The following is a 15,146-nucleotide window of genomic DNA, read 5'->3' as shown; positions in this document are numbered from 1 at the left end:
TAAATACTGCTGTAATGTGTGCTGATCTGTGTTAGTTGAGTCTCATGCGGTGATTGACCGTGGTGTAATCAGAGTAAAGCTCGTTCTTACTGACAGTGACTGAAGCTTCACTGAGAGACTCTTCATGCTTCTGGAAACTGACAGACGCGTACAGGAGCTCATCAGAGAGGATTGTGGGTAACTGTGCAGTAGACTGAACTGAAGTGTGTGTGTGTGCATAACCTTGTCTCTTTTGTCTTAATTTATACATAGTCAGAGTGAATCCACCAATTAGCAGCAAACTCACACACACACAAATAATGATGATCATGGAGAAACCTGAAAATAAAACACAAACACATATTAGTGTTAATTAACATTCACACATTAGGAAATACGTTTGACAGACTATTGATTGATCGAATGAAACTAAATTATGTGAAAAATTTGCACATTGTAATTCCTCTTATGCAGTCTTACACATACTATATTTTCTACTTTATCTGTCTGATGTAAAACATCAACCTGCGCTTTTGACACAATACCCACCCTTGCTGTAAAATTCTGACAATATTATACCATTTTCCATTAAAACAGTAATATACCGTAGAAAACAAAAATAGCCTACAGGAATATACTGCAAATGAACAGTGCTCAAATAAAATTAGTTAATAATAAAATTTGTTGTCACCATGATGGAGATCAGTATTTGCTTTAGTTGGTCTCTTGTCCCTGGACTACTTATCATTCATCTCTCTCTGACTGCTGTAACAGTGAGTTTATAAAACACATTTGATATGGCAAGAAAGAGTCAAGAGGAAGATGATCAGGTGTTTTTGAATTTTGTAATGATGTCACAATCATCCTGGACATGTCTGATTCTCTGATCTTTTCTGTATATAATAATTGAAATTATAGTTATCTCATATTTAGCATATATCTGTGAATCTACTAAATGAAATCAATAATTCTGTAATCAGGTCTTCTGAAGAATATTGTAATCATATAGTGCATTCAATTTTATTTTACTCCTGCTTGGCTCAGACACACACAGATATCAACAATCAGCACATGAATCTCAACAATGGTGAAAAGTTTCATGTCGCAATGCATGCTGGGTTCCAGGATAATATAAAACTCCCAGCATGCACTGCTGCATGAATAATAATAATAATAATAATAAAGAAATATTGCCACCATTGTTGAGATTAATGTGCTAAATTGTAATATATCTGTGTTTCTAAAACATAGTGTAGCTCTGTTTCTCTGGTTATGCATCATGTGTTAAAAAAAAAGAGTCATTGTTTCTTATTGCTGCGTTTGTGGTAATGTAACACTTTTGATTGAGGATTAAACTCTGAATAAGTGAGAATTAATTCCTTAGTGAATGAGCAGGCAATATGATGATCTTGTCATCATAATCATTATAACCGCAATCATTCATAAACTGTGTGTGCACAAGTGTGACTTGCAAAAACACAGCTCAAGCAGCAAAAGAAACACTAATGTTTTAGCATCAGCATCCCAACTAAAGCAAGCACTGATCTCTATAACGGTAACTTCAAACCAAACATTTTCAATTAAACATCTCAATAACAACTTCTGTATGACAGAAATAAAGTCATACTGGTTAATAATAAGTGTAATAATGTGTAATGGCTGGAAGTCAGTCGTAGTTATTGTGTTCCTCTATTTTCTGTTCTTCTCTTTTCTTCAGTGATTCTGCTTATTAGCAGCAGGCGTTATTCACTAATGCTCAACAATCACTTACATATTCCCTTAATTATCTCACTGCATCGCTACTTTTTACTCGTAGTGTGGATTTCCCTGTGGGGTTGAAAGGGTTAACTGTGTAAGATAAAAAAGACACACCCACAAAATGTATTTTAACAGTAATAAACTGTAAGTTATAAAACAGGTTTATACTGGCAACACTGTTGCCAGTAGTTTACTGTAAAATAAAAATTTTTGGGGTCACCGTTGTGCAGAAGAGTAGAGCCTGTGCTTCAGTCCAGGAGAAGATCTACAAACACTGATGATTTGCTGCATGTTGCTTTATTTAACAAGCGGTGATTGTGTAGTTGCTGGTCCAGTGGAAATCTCTTTATGTTCAATAGTTTTTTAGTGGTCTCAAATGAAAGAAGTTCACAGTTATACTTTGCTCACATTATTAATGCATTATAAATTTTAGTTAATACATTTAAATGACAGTTGTTCAATTTAAGGCAGTCGGTTTCTGCAAGTGTAATTAGTTAACTTGAATTAGAATTTAGTGCATTTTTACAGAAACAAACTAGATTACAGTAAAGAACTCTACAATTAACAGTATTTTACTGGCAACAGTGTTGCCAGTATTTTACTGTAAAAAAACCCGGTAAGGTCTAACAGTGTGATTAGAAGCAGATCTCCTAGAACTGGTAAACTACTCACTTCTCTCTGGGACTTTTCCAAAGTCCCTTAAAACTGCAGTCAAGCCCCTCCTGGATAGCAACATATTGAGCAATTACAGACCAATCTGAAATCTTCCTTTCATAAGCAAGATCATTGAAAAAGTTGTCTTCAATCAGCTGAACAAATTCTTATGCTCGAATGGATACTTCCGACCGCACCACAGCACAGAGTCAGCGCTCATAAAGATAATAAACGATATTCGCTTAAATACAGATTCAGGCAAATTATCAGTGCTGGTATTCGACCTCAGTGCTGCATTTGACACTGTCGATCATAACATACTTCTGGACAGGCTGGAAAACTGGGTGGGGCTTTCTGGGATAGTCCTAAAATGGTTCAGGTCATACTTAGATGGGAGAGGTTATTATGTGAGTATAGGAGATCATAAGTCTGAGTGGACATCCATGACATGCGGAGTCCCTCAAGGCTCAATTCTTGCGCCACTCCTGTTCAACCTGTATATGCTCCCAATGAGCCAAATAATGAGAAAGAACCAAATCTCTTACCACAGCTATGCAGACGACACACAGCTCTACTTAGCCCTATCGCCTAACGATTACAGCCCCATTGACTCCCTGTGCCAATGCATTGATGAAGTCAACAGTTGGATGTGTCTAAACGCATACCTTCACTCTAGGGGTCAAACAACTAAAAATCAAGTCAGGAATCTTGGTGTGACACTAGAGTCAGAGCTTAGTTTCAGTAGTCATGTCAAAGCAATAACTAAATCAGCATACTATCATCTGAAAAATATTGCAAGAATTAGATGCTTTGTTTCCAGTCAAGACTTAGAGAAACTTGTGCATGCTTTCATCACCAGCAGGGTGGATTATTGTAATGGACTCCTCACTGGCCTTCCCAAAAAGACCATAAGACAGTTGCAGCTCATACAGAACGCTGCCGCCAGGATTCTGAGCAGAACTAGAAAATATGAACATATCACACCAGTCCTCAGGTATTTACACTGGCTCCCAGTTACATTTAGGATTGATTTTAAAGTATAATTAATATAATTAGTATATTAATCATTCAATGGCCTAGGACCTCAATAAATTGCAGATATGCTCACTAAATATAAACCTAACAGATCTCTCAGATCATTAGGATCACATCAGATAGAGACACCAAGGGTTCACTCTAAGCATGGCGAGTTCGCTTTTAGCTACTATGCCAGCCGAAACTGGAACCAGCTTCCAGAAGCCACAGCCTTAGATGAAATCAACTGGAGATAAAATATGTTAAAACTCTCAAGATCTCAGTAGAGAATAAAACAACTCCACAAAAGCATTACCAGCTTCACTTATTACTAACCAGATTGACTTTATTTCAGTCAGGACCACTTCACCAAGTATATAAATTTATTACAATTATAGCATACAGTTAGTGTTGGCGTTGGCGTAACAGTTAATGGTTCTATTCTGGGCAAAACTCCTGTGCCTGTCCATGCCTGGACAGAGCGGGGAGAGAAGCAAGTCAAAGTGGCAAGTGCCCCTGTGATAGATGTTGACACTAGACTGGAACACGTCATGAACAGCTGGCTATCAGCTGATGCGAGCTTGGCTGACGTGGCGTGCCTGAACTAACGCGATGCTTGATTTCTGTCAGATGTTTACAGAAGTTCATATAGAGAATTAACAGAGGTTTAGATGTTGAAATTGATGTTTAATAAAAAAAAAATAAAAAAAAAAAATTAAATCAAAGATGATTTTCAGCATTGTAAGATGGTATAATTTACTAATATTTTTCTTGACCAAAAGTGGTTATTTGTTTTTAATAGATTTTATTCATCAACAATATTTTCTTGCAACAGATCAGACATTCAGAATGAACACATCTTTATTTCAGTCATTTCGTTCATTTAAGTGGCTTTAAATGTTATACTTTTAACAGCCAAATTCCCAGAACACATCCACCTATGCAATGTTGATCATAATCTGAATAAGAAATCGTTAAAATGCAGTCAAAAAATACACTGAACAAAATTATAAACGCAACACTTTTGTTTTTCCGAAAACCAGTCAGTATCTGGTGTGACTGACATCTGAAGTTTATCTATGTATCATCTTTTTACTCTTCTAATTCATTTTATAACTATCATATATCTCTGTTAATTTCTTTTATAACTGTTTTAATTTTTCTTGCTTTTATTTTATGATTATTTTAATTCCTTTCTGCAAAGCACTTTGCATTGCCATAGTGTATGAAATGTGCAATATAAATAAACTTGCCTTGCCTTGTCTCTGAGTCTCATGTGTCTCACTGTGGGTTTCCTGAATAAAGACCGTTAATTCTTCAGAGCTAAACTAAACTGAGACTCTGAACCTTCGGCTCATTTCTGTGGTTTTGATGTCAAATGAAAACACTCTATTCACCACAAACACTAAACACCTCCTGCACTCATGAGCAATGTCACAAAATGAGCTAAATAGAGGAATTGTATGGAATTATTTTATATGAGATTACCAGAAATCAAGAAAACACACAAACTGAGCAAATGCAGAAAATAGTGTTCATATTTGACAATGCAAAAAAAAAAAAAAAAAAAAAAAGCTCTTACCTTTATTCTCATCATTGTTGACGTTTAAATGCACTTCAGTGATGATGTGCGATCCACACCAGTATATCCCAGAATCCTCTACTCTCAGATCAGTGATGTTTACAGTAAAGACTCCAGTAGAAGCTTCATCACTGAAAGAGAATCGATCATCTCTGATCGTCTCCAATGAAACTACATCCTTCACACACATGGAGGGTTCATGTGCTTTGCAGAAGCATTTCTGATGTTCATCATGATGTTTGCACTGGATTGACACGTCGTCTCCTTCATACTTAGTCAAGTTCAGCTCTGGAAATATTAGAAATATAAGAACATCAATTCACAGCCATAGTTGCACATATTCAGATGTATAAACCTTCCTCACCCTCGTTCATGATGACGATCAGATGAGTGTAAAGATAATTCACGTCTCTCTCTAATGTCACTGCACACCAGTATTTCCCAGCATCCTCTGCTGTCAGTCCAGTGATGGTCCCAGTGAAGACACTTGCAGTGACGTCATCATTCAGAGTCAATCTGTCAGTCTTGGTCTCTTTCTCTTCTCTCACTGTCTCATTGAGAGTATTTCTATCTCTAGTGGAGCACTTCCCCTTACAGAGAGACTTTGACTTTGATTTATAGATTGAATCATAAGGGCAGAAGATCTCAGCAGATTCTCCTTCACGTCTCACTACTGGAGCCACTGCAAACAAAGAACAGTTTTATTTTGGTGCTTATACAAAATTTCTGTATTTATGTACAACACACAGTGATTTTTGAAACTTTTATGAAAGATTTGATTGAGAGTTTGTTTTACTTACTACTCACCCATGATTTGCAAATGAACAGTATTAATAATGGAGTAACTGTACGAGTCTCTGTAGATCCAAACTCCACATAAATAAACTCCTCCATCATCTGGAGTCACAGCAGTAATTCTCACAGTCATGAGTTTATTATGTCTGTCATCAGAAACACTGAATCTTTCGGTCTTCTTCGAGGTGTTGTAGATCATCTCAATAGAGTCTTTTCCTTCTTTGAATATGATCTTGGGATCATTAATATGATTCTGTGAATATTCACAGCTGAAGGTTGCAGTTTCTCCAATATTCACCATCACTCTCTTTGACTCTTTACAACAGGAATCTGTCATTCACATAATAAATATATTTTATGAATATAAAAAAAATTGAAATAGTTTTACAACACAAAGACTTCTTAAAATGACTGACCTTCTTCCACATTCAAAGTCATATATTTACGCCACTTGTGAACGACTTCAATTGCGTATCTTCCAGCATCATGTTGGTTCAGTTCTCTGACGTAGATCATGAGGTTTCCCTCATTGTTTTTAAACAGTGTGAATCGTTCTTCATTAATCCATTTATCATGTTTCGTATCATTTATTATTGTTCTCCACTCAGGTAATTTGGCCATATATTTATCAGAGTTACTGAACCAAAGTTTCCCAGAATCAACAAGAAGACTTCCTCCAGAATATCCAGTGACACTGACGCATCTCACTGCACCTGTCAATCAGATTGATACTGTGATCAGAAACCTCATGAACAGAAAACAGCATCATTACTGCAGTGATGAAAGAGAAAAGCTCTGACCTGAGATCAGGGAGAAAGTGAAGAAGATGAGGAGGATCTTCATTGTGAGTTGAGTTCAGTCTTCTTTATGCTGAATGTTCTCTGTGTGAATCTCTCTGTCTCTACATCTGTCTGCTTTAGTTCCTTCCTCTTTCTTCAGCTCTTTATCAGTAATGATCAGCTTTACTGGCTCCTCCCACCATCAGCACTGACTGAATATTACATCAATCACACTGAAAGAGCGCCACCTAGTGGAGGTTACAGTGTCTGATGCTGAGAGCTCATACAGGCTTCATCTTCTCTATAGAAGGACAAATGACACTGAACATAATTAATCTGCATTATTCAAATCTTCCTCTAGAGGGCGACAGTATAATCTACAGTATATTTATGTAAGGTGTCTGTAGGTGTCTATGTAAACTTAGGGGTCAGTACGACCACAAACATTTATAGAGCGATTGTAAGAAAAATTATATTTCTTTTCTTTTTTTTTTCTCTTTTTTTTTTCATTTATCTTTTGGAAGACATTAAGTTCTTTTTTTTTTTTACCAATTTACCCCAGAATTCCTCAAGTACACCATTAGCTTGCATATAAAATATTATATTTTTTATGAAAAAAAAAAAATCACTTTAATGATGATCTAAATTAAAGGGATAGTTCACTCTGAAATAAAATTTTGGTATGTTTTAGCTTACCTCAAGGGCATCCAAGATTTAGGTGTCTTTTTTTCCGCAGTAGTTTCAATTTTGATATTTTTAGGCCAAATCGTTCTTGTCTGTCAGTCATATAATGCAGGTATACGGTCACTGTCTCAAAACACAAGCACAGAGTCCAAATTAAAACAATTCCACATCGTCCAAATTAAACAATTCCCCATCGTAAGTACACATTGATGGCCTAAGACACGAAACGAGCGGTTTGTGTGAGAAAACGAACAGTATTTATATCGTTGTTACCTCTTGAACACAGCCGCGTCCCAATGATCTGAGGGCGCGGGCGGGTATAGATATATACACTAGATGTCGCTTGGCTAAGGTTTCGTTCCAATGAACTGCAGTAGCCAAGGCGACGTCTAGTGTATATATCTATACCCGCCCGCGCCCTCAGATCATTTGGACACACAACAAACAATGATCCAAAAACAGAGACCTTTGTGCTATTCCTAAAAACATTGTACATACCTTTCATTTCCAAGGTGTTTGATTTTTTACTTTACCATGTTCATATACAGAGACTCATGAGAATGTTGAAGTCAGCAGGGCTCAGTGGCATCTGGTCCCTGAAAGAAAAAAAAAGTAAACATACTGATATCAAGAGAAACTATGGGAATATAGATTTTTCTGTTTAAAATTGCTTTTTAAAATTCACAGAATACACACACACACAAATGTTTCCAACAATATATAATATAATGAACAGAAGGTTTGTTGTGCCTTGTAAGCATAGGCTATGCGCAGTGCTGCATAAAATAATAATAACGTTAACCTATAGCAGCATATAAATCTTCCAAAAGATTTCAGTAACAACTACGCTAGAGAAAAATATATTGATTATCATATGTTACTTCAAATGTTTCCATTAGTTATGATGATATGAAATGAGATAATAGTAAAAACATGAATCCTTTGTTTGGTGCGTTTTGCTTTTCAAACGCGATCGTTTCAAACGCGATCGCGATACATTCAAAACCAGAGCTCGCTCCAAAATATGAAACATTATGGTTACCATATTATGAACGGATCATTCGCGAACAACACACATCACTACATTTCAAACAATTACACCTGTATTCACAAACATCTATGCATAAGGCAGTATTGAAGCGTGTCATAGGCTAACCAAAACCGAACATTTATATAAAAATATAATGTAGACAGTAGCCTATCACATATTTTACCGGAGGCTGAAATATATTTGCACTAAATCACATTATATTTGTCTAAGCAGATATTCGCAAACAAGCTACATTACGCATAAGGAATTATTTTAGCATTATAATCAGTGTCATAAGCTAATCAAAACTGAGTGCAATATATGAAGTATTTACATTTAGCACTGAAAGGTTGCCTACCAGTCTAGTTCACATTTCAACATGTTTCTGTATATGTATAGATACATACATGTACAATATTAGGCTTAGTTCATGTTTTTACTCCAAACTCATTTCATAACATACATTTTAAACTGGTCGTTTAAAATGTCTTACCTTAAAAATCTTCTCATCTTCAAATCGCGTTCTTCTGAGGTAAATCCGAGTGAAACAGCACACCACAGCACAAACACAGTCTTCCAAACTCGATGAAAAGCAGAAAGGAGTAAGTTACCGAAGTCTCTGCTTCTTTGTTTTGAGGTGATGAGGGCGCTCACAGGTCTGCGTTTCTCCACATGGATCATTTGCATGTCAATCGCTCGTGTGCGCGTAGGCGTGGTCACATTAAAGTTAATTAGGACGTGTTTGAGAAACTGTACATGCCGCTGCTTTCATACGGATTACTTAAAAAGAGAATATTTGTTTTTTATATAATATACATACTTTAAAAATAGAGACTCCAAGAGTTGTATAGACGTGTTTCAAGTCTATGTGACAAACATTCGCTGAGTTACAGGTCATTTTCTGTCGCAATTCAGAATGAGTTTCTCATTGAGAGAGACGACAGAACGCGCATCATGTTTATTTTCTTTATTTTACGAAAAACACAACATTTTGTTTTTATTATGAGTGTACATAAATAAAAGAAGACATTTAACAGTTTTAAATTATGTACAACACTTGCCTGTATGACAAAAATCGACGGAGTTATTTGAGTCAATAAGAACAAAAGTGAGCTGGTATCGCCGGCGATTCTGCCGACCCCAGGGGGTTAAGGGATGTTGGAAACTTTCCTTCGTCAAAGCAGAGACCAGGAGACGTTGGGATATCTTTCAAGCAGAAGTTGCTCTTTATTGAGAACTTGCTGTAGTCATCCAAGTAGTCTAAACTAAGGGAACTTTACATTGCAATTTATATACATTTAGGGGGAGGGATTTACATTGAGGTTGAACAAAGCATGTAAATGAAGTATACAGGTTTAGGAACCCGCCCTAGACTCCAGAGCGTAACTATTCAACGACTGGGGCTGGGGCTCGGGCTCCAAGACCCATTAAAGACAAAAGGAGAGATCTGAGTCTCAGGGATCTGACTCATTTAACTTACAATAGAAAAAAAGGTATTGCAGGAATCTCTTGCTGGAAACTCAATAATCATCATTTATACTTCAAATGACAAAATCAGTCTACTAAACCTTCTCAGTTTATATATTATTGTAGTGGAAAACTAAATTAAACATTTAATAAATTTGTAATACAACAGGGACCATTTCTCAGTTAAAGCCTATATTTTCCATTTAGACTAAAATGTCCTATCCTGAGATAAAGAACTTGTTATCTTGATGTTTTGAGATGAGACTCCTGTTTATAGTTAGAGCCTGGCCAAATCCAACCTTGGAAAAGATGTGTGTCAGTGTGTGTGTTAGTCTTCTTGCTTACAGGTTATGGAACTACTGGCATTGTTGGAGATTGACTGAGTTGTTGTTCGATACATGATGGCACCCAGCAAAACCCAAATCTGCGACCTGGAAGGTCACAACGTGCCTGACTTCAGGGTCTGAGTGTCAGCTGCATAATCTATGGAGATATGCTTCAGTCTATTTGTATATGTGTGGAAAATTACTATATTATATCTAGTTAGATGAGAATAATTCTACCTGTAAGCAGGGGCGTAGCAGCCATTATAAAAGTGGGGGGGACAAAAGCTGTATGTGACCATAGGACGTGACCCAAAGGTGATGTTCATTTTCCTGGCTCAAAACGAGGCGGAGGTGGTAAAATCCTAATAATGTTTAATAATAAGATAATTAAATGTGTATTTTTTTGTAGATCATCATATACCCTAATGTGTTTCCCACATTATTTTTGTTGGTGGAGCTTGGTACCTCTAGGGGGGTCCGGGGGCATGCCCCCCCGGAAGAAAATTTTGTACATTTTAAAGATAAATTCATTAATCTGGTGCACTTTGAGTCACCCGAATCCACTGTTAAAAATAAATAATCCACCCGCAAACCACCCGATGATATTCTCTGATTTAGATATCTGCATCTGATCATCACATTACAATTATTCAAATTCTGGTATCAAATTATTCAAATTATGGTAACATATCACACTGAAGTAGGCTGATTTAAAATGAACATTTATTTAAAATAAAAGTTCTTCTTTTGGCAAAATTACATTTCCTTATAGCCTAAACAGAGGCTTTACTCCCTTCAAACTTAAATTGTCAATGTTTCATTACATCACTGTTTGAAAACACATTTTTTTTTGTACCTTTTATAAAGGCATTTTCCCCCTAATTTTATGCTCCATCTTTCATTTTAAATTCTTAAATTTGATCAATATATTCAATTAAAATAATAAGACACTAGGCTGTTACCAATCAAATTAAATAATTTACATTGAAAAAATATAACTGTATTAAATTAGATTATTTTAAATATTTTTGAATATACAAATAAGGAATGTTGAAAAGAATGATACTTTATGAAACTAAACCGCCAGTAGGAGGCGGCAGGCGACCGTCTTAATGAGCGAGTCATTGAGTCATTCATTCAAACGATTCGTTCAAACGGCTGATTTATTCAGAATGAGGCAGTTTATGAATGGGTAATTGAATCTTTGACTCAACCGATTTGTTCAAAACGCTGAATCATTCAGTAATGCAACGAGTGTTGCTGTGAGATGCGCGTTCTGCTGTGATCTTTGTTTGGGACTATTTTCGCTGATGAAACAGAGCAAAAACAGTCATTGCGACTAAAATGTAAGTGAGTACATTTTTGAGTACATCAAGTAAAATTATTGTAAGTTAATTTTAACTGTTTGTTTATTGAACTGTTATGAAACCAGTCACGGTTTCAATCTTGATGGCATTCAGGAAAACAGCTGGTCGTGTGTAGCCTAGCTATATATTGTTTCTTAACTAGGCTATATTGTTTCTAAAATGTTATAACTTCACGAGCCTCGACAGCGCACATTAGGCCTGTATTATTATCAACTATAGGCTATCAATCGCCACTTACATCAAATGAAATAAAACAGAATCATCCATTCCTCCACACGCATCCATCCATCCATCCACACACGTTTTCGGTGATTGCCTGGTTATTTTTTATTTTTATATTAAAAATTGTTTTAATCAGGGCATTTGTCCGAGAAAAAAAAAAAAAATGCAGGGGACAGAATCACCGGTTTCTAAAAGTGAGGGGGACGTGTCCCCCCCGTCCCCCCCGGTTGCTACGCCCCTGCCTGTAAGCAATGACGTAGCTTAGACCTTGGAAATGGTATAACTGCTGTGATCTTTGTAATAAGCGGGGCGGCCTACGAACTCTTATGTGAGTCTTGAAGCTGACTTCTGCTGATGAAACTGCAAACTATCTTCAATCTTCAGTAAAACATTTCTTCAATTTTTTATAATTCTGACTCCGGGTCTTCTTTCAAACATCTGGTCCTTGGGTCCTAAACTGTTAACCCCTAACACCATATATATCCAGCAGAGGGCCATAGAGATCCATATTTTATTTTAATTTTTCTGGATGTGACCAACTGCTTCTATCAAAATGTTTTTGTTTTAAAGTCACTTAAAGTCAGGGTAGGAATAATAAAAAAAAACATTCCAAATTTGTTTAAACTGTCTTTATATACCAATACATAATTAAAATGTAAGTACTCTGATAAAGAGAGTATAAAAATCAAGTGGCTTTAGACCTATCACGACTGTTGTAAACACAGCTAATTATTTCCATTCACTCCACCCCCTCCCTTCTGAGCTCCTTCCAAAGCCACGCCCCCAAAACACATGAACGCGACGACAAAACGCTCAGGCTCAGCTGGAAGACGCATTTATTTACCTGAGACGAGTGGAGAGGAACGAGCGCAGTGCATGCAATGACATGTTAGAATCACATGTAATAAAATACCTAACTTTATCACTATGAATATAAACAAATAAGATGGCTTTTAGGACTCACTATCAAGCTAGCATATCGATACTGGTAAGGTTTAAGATATATTTTGTTTGATTCGGTAACGAGCTATATTTTTAGGTAACGAGCTATATAGCCAAAGCTAAAAACAGGTTGCATTGATACACGTTTTTCCATTACCATCAGTTACACTGCGATGAAGGTGAATTTCGTGTAAGATTCATAACATATACAGTGTTTTGCATGTAAGAGTTTCTATGATGAAAACATTGTTGACTCTAATGAGGACTAACCTTACACTCCGGAGACAAGTAGCCTACCGTATCGTCGGATCAAGGACAGGTCCGGGGTCGAGGGCGAAGCAGAGGAGGTCGTTTTGAATTTTGAATGCTCTTTCTCTGCCATAATTTTACTCTTCGTAGGTTCCGAGTCTCTCTTGCACTCCTCGAATCAAACGGGTGCGCGCACATGGGCAGATCTTGTAGCAACAGGAGTGGTAGCCATGGTTGCGAGAGAGAGTGACAGTCGCCCAAACCAATCAATTGTTTCGTCCCGGATGGAAATAATGAGCTGTGTTTATTGCAGATTAAAAGGTCTACAGTCACTCAATTTTTATACTCTCTTTTTCAGAGCACTTACATTTTAATTATGTATTGGTATATAAAGACAGTTTAAACAAACAAAATTCCTACCTACCCTACCTTTAAACACTAAAAAAAAAAAAAACTTTAGAGAGGTTGCATTCACAAAATATTTTATTAAATCAACCAAAAAAAAAAGTGATTAACTTTAGAATAATAAATTATATATATATATATATATATATATATATATATATATATATATATATATATATATATATATATATATATATATATAATATATATATAAAATGTAAATAAAACCAATAGCATTAAGTAGAACTGTCTGTTTGTGCATGTGTGCATCAGTGCATGTGTGTTTTTGTGTGTTTGTTAAATTATAGAAACAACATATAGTTCAAAATATACCACAAAACATAATTCACACATCAGGAAATGTTGAGATACAAAGGCTGATCAACTCAGAGAACATCTTGAGTGAATCATGTCTTTATTACATAGAGTTATCTTCCAGTGTCTCTGGGAAATCGAAAATGCATCTGATACTTTTGTTTTGACATTTATACTTTGAGGTTTTGACATCTCTATCAGCTGTAAGAAACAGACATGACCTGCAGGATAAATACATTACACTGTAAAAACGAATACACTATATCTACTCAAAAAAATTGTGGCAACAGAAAACAAGCAATATTATTAATTAAATAAAACAAAATAGAATTGAGTAATAATTAATCAAATCAATTCCTTAAAAAAGTTAACCATTTAAAATGAGTCAAATTTACAACAAAAAAAACAATGTTTTAAACAAAAATATCTGAATAGCAGACAGACGTCAAAGATGAACTAAGAAGTCTTTATTTTTTATTGCCAACATTGAAGACAACTGATGTTAACAAGCAGAATCACATGAAGTCACCATTATGGTGATCAGTGTTTGTTTTAGTCGGGCTCTTGACCCTTAAATCGTTAAAGGAGAACTCCGGTCAATTTTAACATTGACCTCATTTTTTTTTTGTAAATTTGGAGTGCTGTCAGTACAGAGAACAACGACAAAAATCGGTGTTGCCTACATCGTGTTATCCTCTTTTTAAAATTTGCACCCTGTTGACTTCAATGGGGCACGTTTTAAACATGCTTTTAGCCTCTTAACATCCTTGGTCAAGTATATTTGTATAGCGCTTTTCACAAGAGTATTGTGTGATCTATAGTATCGAACGCAACACTAAGCTAAAAGTAAATCATTTGTGATTTTAACAAGCGCAGTTTCAGTGCTATGGTGCGGCCTGAAACCAGACTGAAACTTTTCATAGATGTCATTTTCTTGCAAAAAAGAGCCCAGTTGAGCGGGCACAACTTTTTCTAATATTTTAGACATAAATGGAAGATTTGAAATGGGTCTATCATTTGCTAGGTTATTTGGGTCTAATTGTGGTTTTTTAATGAGTGGTTTTATAACTGCCAATTTAAATGTTCTTGGAACATGACCTAAAGATAAAGACGAGTTAATAATATTGAGGAGAGGCTCTTCCACTATAAGTAATACTTCTTTCAGTAGTTTAGTTGGTATAGGATCTAATAAACATGTTTTGTTTTAGATGAAGTGAAAAGTTTATTTAGCTCTTTTTGTTCTATAGTTGTAAAGCACTGTAATTGTTCTTGCGGGGTGATTATTGAGGCCGAGTTATAAGACGCAATTGAAGATCGAACGTTTACAATTGTGGTTCTGATGCTTTCTATTTTCTCAGTGAAGAAGTTCATGAAATCATTACTACTGAACTGTAACGGAATATTTTGTTCAGGTGACGCTTGTTTATTTGTTAGTCTAGCCACGTTGTTAAATAAAAACCTTGGATTATTTTGGTTGTTTTCTATTAGTTTGCGGAAAGCTCAGCCATGGCCGCTTTTAGGGCCTTTTTATAACGTGATGTGTCATTACAAGTGCCCAGCCATGTGAGTGATTCCTTT

This window comes from Scardinius erythrophthalmus, assembly GCF_964197995.2.
Source record: "Scardinius erythrophthalmus genome assembly, chromosome: 3".
Classification (NCBI taxonomy): Eukaryota; Metazoa; Chordata; class Actinopteri; order Cypriniformes; family Leuciscidae; genus Scardinius; species Scardinius erythrophthalmus.
This window is presented reverse-complemented; position numbering follows the sequence as displayed.